This window comes from Magnolia sinica, chromosome 16, assembly GCF_029962835.1.
Source record: "Magnolia sinica isolate HGM2019 chromosome 16, MsV1, whole genome shotgun sequence".
Lineage (NCBI taxonomy): Eukaryota > Viridiplantae > Streptophyta > Magnoliopsida > Magnoliales > Magnoliaceae > Magnolia > Magnolia sinica.
The window spans coordinates 387,414-393,413 of NC_080588.1; positions in this window are offsets into that span (position 1 = coordinate 387,414).

Sequence of the window (6,000 nt, forward strand, 5' to 3'; positions counted from 1 at the left end):
GGAAACCGTTAGCATTGTTTTTGAGGATGAGGTCAGGGCGTTATTGATCTTATCCAGTTTGCTAGATAGTTGGGATGGTTTGGTAATTGTTGTGAGCAATTCTTCATGGTCGACAAAGCTGAAATTTGATGATGTGGCCGGTCTAATTCTCAGCAAAGAATCTAGAAGAAAGGCATCAGGAGTTTCAAGGGATTCAGGGAATGCTCTAAACGTTGAAGGAAGAGAAATATCGCTGAACAAAGGAGGCAATAAACACGTGCGTTCTAAGTTAAGGAAGAAGTCCAAAGGACCGAAAGACAAAGACGGGTGTTGGCATTGCGGCAAGAAGGGGCATATGAAATGTGATTGCAGGGCACTTAAGAAATAAGAAGGAAACTCTCAAGGTGGGAAAGATTCAGTGAATCTATCTGAGGAGAGTAACACAGAGGCGTTGATCTTGTCTCTTGATGCGAAGAATAAGTCTTGGGTTATAGACTCGGGTGCTTCGTTTCATACCACTTCATGTAAGGAAGTTCTGCGTAACTATGTATCAGGTGACTTCGGGAGAGTCTACCTGGATGATGATGAACTGTGCAGTATTATTGACAAGGGAGACATTCATATAAATCAGAAAGACAGAACGACGTTGAAATTGAAGGATGTCAGACATGTACCGAGTTTGAGAAGGAATCTGATCTCAGTGGGGCAGTTGGCCGATACCGGTTATGTGATGACATTCACCAGTGATTCCTGGAAGATCACAAAAGGTACCTTGGTGATATCTCGAGGCAAAAAGGAAGGTACTTTGTATGTGACTTCAGGATCGTATAGTTTACTCGCAGTCACATCAACTGGAGTGAATGGGCAGTTATGGCATCAGAGTTGGGACATATGAGTGAGAAATGGATGAAAGTGCTATTGTTAAAAGGAAAACTACCAGGGTTGAAGTCTATTGACTTGGAATTCTTCGAGGACTGCGTGTATGGCAAGTAGAAGAGGGTAAGTTTCAAGAAAACAGGACGCGCTCCAAAGACACATCTGTTGGAGCTTGTACATACTGATGTGTGGGGACCAGCACAAGTATTATCTCTTGGTGGCTCACGTTATTTTGTTTCTTTTATTGATGATGCTGGTAGAAAACTGTGGGTTTATTTCTTAAAGCATCTAATGTATTTGATGTATTTAAGAAGTGGAAAGTTATGGTAGAAAACAAGACAGGTATAACAGTAAAATGTCTCAGATCTGATAATGGGGGAGAGTACTGTGATAAGAGGTTTGAGGAGTATTATGCAGCAAATGGAATCAAACATCAGAAAACGATTCAAGGGACACCACAACAGAATGGTGTGGCTGAGCGCATTAACAGGATCATCTTTGAGCGCGCCAGGAGCATGATGTTACATGCAGGGTTGCCCAAGAGATTTTGGGCAGATGCTGTGAATACTGCTGCATATCTCATTAAAAGAAGTCCCTCAGTACCATTGGATGGTGGACTACCAGAAGAAACGTGGACTGGGAAAGAAGTGAACCTTGCACATCTTAGAGTGTTCGGTTGCACTTTATATGTTCACATTGATGCAGAGCACAGAAACAAGCTGGATGCGAAGTTCAGGAGGTGCACATTTATAGGCTACGGGTAGTATGATTTTTGCTACAGGTTTTAGGATGCAGAAAATAAGAAAATCATAGGAAGTAAGGACGTAGTCTTCAATGAAAAAATGATGCATAAGGACAGTATGCAAGAAAATAAGGCTAAGGAAAAAGAATTCATAGAGTTGGAAGAGTTACCGGACATAGGTGTTACAGCATCATAGGATGATCATGTATAGGAACATTATGAGGCAGAGCCACAGACACCGATTGTGAGGAGGTCTACTCGGGAGAGGAGACCCACGGTCCAATACTCACCCTCCTTACATTATCTACAACTAACAGATAATGGTGAACTAGAGTGTTTTGAAGAGGTGTTATAGTTAGATACATGGGTTAAGTGGGAGCAGGCCATGGATGATGAGATGGACTCTCTTGAGTATAATCGTACATGGGAGTTAGTCACTCTACCTAAGGGTAAAAAATCTCTTCATAACAAGTGGGTTTACAGACTGAAGGAGGAACACGATGGTTCGAAACGGTACAAGGCGAGACTGGTTATGAAAGGGTTTCAACAGAAGGCAGGTATCGATTTCACCGAAATATTTTCACCTGTGGTGAAAATGTCTATGATTCGCATGGTCTTGAGTATAGTGGCTACAGAGGACTTACATCTAGAGCAGCTACATGTTAAAACAACCTTTTTTCATGGGGACCTTGAAGAAGAGATATACATGCATCAGCCGACATGATACGTGGCACCAGGAAAGGAGAACAAGGTGTATAGACTGAAGAAGAGTTTTATATGACCTAAAGCAGGCCCCAAGGCAGTGGTACAAGAAGTTTGAAAGTTTCATGTCGGAAAACGATTTTAAGAGACGTCATGCAGACTACTATTGTTACTTGAAAAAGTTTGATACGTCGTACATCATCCTTCTTCTATACGTTGATGATATGCTTGTGGCCAGTTCAAGCATGAAGGATATCTCAAATCTCAAAAGACAACTGTCTAGAGAATTTGCCATGAAAGATTTGGGAGTTGCAAAACAAATCCTCGGCATGAGGATAAAGCGTGACAGAGAAAATAAGAAACTGGTTTTATCACAGGCAGAGTACATAGCCAAGGTACTTGATCGATTCAATATGGGAGGTGCTAAGCCGATTAACACTCCATTAGCCAACCACTTCAAGCTATCTAAGAAGTAAGTTACAAAGACGCAAGAGGAACGGGACTATATGACTAAAGTCCCATATGCGTCAGCTATTGGGAGTCTCATGTATGTTATGGTGAGCATGAGACCAGATATTACTCAAGCAGTGGGAGTTGTTAGCAGGTTCATGAACAACCCCGGGAAGGAACATTGGGAAGCTGTGAAGTGGATCCTTAGATACCTGGTATGTACTAAGGATGTAGAGCTATGCTATGATGGACTGAAAATCAAGCTACAGGGCTACATGGATTCGAATTTGGCAGAAGACATCGACAGCAGAAGAAACACTATATGTTATGTCTTTACTCTAGGTAGTACTGCAGTCAGTTGGGTCTCTCAGTTACAAAAGATAGTGTCTATCAGTACGATAGAAGAAGAATATATTGCGGCTACAGAAGTATGCAAGGTTTCATGGAAGAGTTGGGTAAGAAGCAAGCAGATTGCAAGCTGTACAGTGAAAGTCAGAGTGCAATACACTTAGATAAGAATTTAGCATTTTATTCAAGGACCAAGCATATTGCCATCAGATATCACTTCATACATTCATTACTAGAAGATGAATCGATCTCTCTGGAGAAGATTCATATAAGTGAGAATCCTGCGGATATGCTGACTAAGGCGGTCACATGGGAGAAGCTGAAGCTCTGTTCAGCTTTGATTGGTCTTCAGGCTTGAAGACGGGGAGGTGATGCACTCTGGATGTAGAAGACGAATGTTTATGGCGATGTATCTCCAAGTGGGAGATTATTGAGATATGGAGCCACATCTGGGGGCCGCATGACTCATCGTGGCCCCTGTACGACCGGTCGTAGGGTATGCTCGACCGGTCGTGAGCAGTCGTAAACTGGCTCGACTCAAAGTCCAGTGAGCATCAGATTTTTTGGTTTCGAGGTGCTTGACCGGTTGTAGCCCATGCTCGACCGGTCATGGGGTTCGCTCGACCGGTCGTAGTTATGCAGATTCGTTTCCAAATTTGATGCGGACTACAGATTTTTGAGTCCGCTTTTGCAAGGGTGCGAAAGGGAAGTTGCTTAAATTATATATAGGTGTCCCTAGATCTTTTCTAGTGGATTTTGAAAATTATTGAAAAATAATTCTAAGGTGTTAACAAAGGGTTTTCTATGTACTTTCAAAGGAGAGGTTAATATTTTGCTTTGTAATCTTTATTTTTCTTCATAGTGAAAGTTTGCATCCGTAGTTTTTTACCCTAGTTTGGAGTTTTTCCACGTATATCTTGTCTTGTGGTTTGTTTGGATTGCTTTGATTTGTTTCTAGTTTATATTTCTTCTTGTTTATCGTTTGTGGGTGAGACCGGAGATTGGATCTCGATTCACTGCGTTGTTGGCGTGCTGCGCAACACATAGGTGCCTCGACTGATGCATTGGTTACAGGGGGCGAAATTTTGAGCGGGATAGTGGATCTTCTCGATCGAGATCCAAATCCAAGGGCAAGGCCAAGAGAAAGTTGAAGTGTTGGAACCGTGGGATGTTTGGGTACATGAAGAAGGATTGTATAAATTCAAAGGCAAGAAAAGAGAACTCAGAGGCTTCTTCTAGGGAAGCCAATGTAAAACCCCGTACCTCTAATACTCGGGTGTTACCTTTTTAAAACCCACAATTATTAAAACTTGAGACCCGTCAACCTAATAACTTAACTTAACATGCCCAGGACAAGATTTCCCAAGCAGCATTGAGACCATCCGCCACGACTCGGGAGACTCAACTTATGCTCCACACCAATCAAAGAGGTAAGCATGATCAAATAACCTAAGCTAGATCAATTTTTTTAAAGACAACTTGTGTTGGCATTATTTCAAGGACTAAATCCCCAAGAGTCATCGGATAGGCAATAGGGTATCTCTGTGTTGAAGACACATATTTAACCGTTGAAAACAAGTATCGAACTCAATTAACCAACAGATCACATCATTCGGGCCAAATTCAGCCCTAAAAGGCATGATACGACCCGCCTGGGCCTCGGCCCCGCCCCAAACTGGGCCGGGACCCTTATGACCAGTCCCCAAGACAGTTGAGCGGGGCGGATCAAGCACCAGAGTTGTGATGAGCCCCCAAAGCTGGGTGCATATACACCCCAAACACTAGTACACGATGAGCGCTGGACGGCCACTTATGGTCAAACAGTGTTTGACCGAACTCAATTACAAAATTCTCAAAACCATTCCCGCCAGCACCCTATTTGAAAACGTTAGCCTTTGAGCTTTAAGTGGGCCACCATAGCTGTTTTTCGAACGATCCAAGCCGTCCATCTTTCTCATGGGGTCTGCCCGGCCAAAACGGTATAGCGATCCGGCCCCACGCATAGGGACTTGGGATTTGTGTCCCAACCGTCCATTCCCTAGCGGATAGGATCAAGAGAGAGCAACCATCCGGTGGCGTAAGAAGCAAGCCACCGCCCCTCCTATCCAGAGGACTGAGGTCTACACCGAACCAGCTGAGGAGAGTCCCCTCATAGTCGACAATGGCTGAGAAAACCTTAAATGAGATCTCCATTTCCGGCGGCGAAAGGCTGACACAGCCGTCGAAGGTTTCCATTTCCGGCGGTGAAAGGCTGACACAGCCATCGAAGGTTTCCATCCTTTGCCTATAAAAGGAGCATTTTCGCCCTTTAGCTCCCTCACTGAAAGGAAGGAAATAAGGTAGGGAAAGGGAGAAAACAGAGAGAACGAGAGCATCCTTGGAGAGCTTAGAGCACACTGTCCCAACTCAGTCCGTGAAAAACGAACCGAGCCGAGTCAGTGTGGGACCACAGCAACACCATCTGAGAGAGAAATAAGAGAAAGAGAAGAAGTAGGAGAGGGTGGTGGGTGTGTGCGTGTCAACCCAAGTTTGGGTCAGACCCATCTGTTAGAGGTGAGACCTTCTTTTCCATTCCTTTTCTCTCTAAAGATAAACCCAAAACCAAGGCCTTATCATACTTCACCCACACCTGTTCATGGCTGAAAAACACCCATCACCAGGGACTGTTCATGAAGCCAGAATCAGGCTCTGTTTTGAAGATAAACATGCCATGCGTTTTAAGACCAAAAACAGACCTGAGTGCAGGCTTTGTTTGGAGCCAAACAATGGCGTGGGAATGGCCTTTAGCTGGGGGATTGAAGCTCAGTCCTGGGACGGCCTACAAATGGACTCTATTAAGCTGCTGCACGTCCCAAAAATCAGACCGAAAACCAGAGAGAAAATGCCCCGCTTCGGCCGTTTTT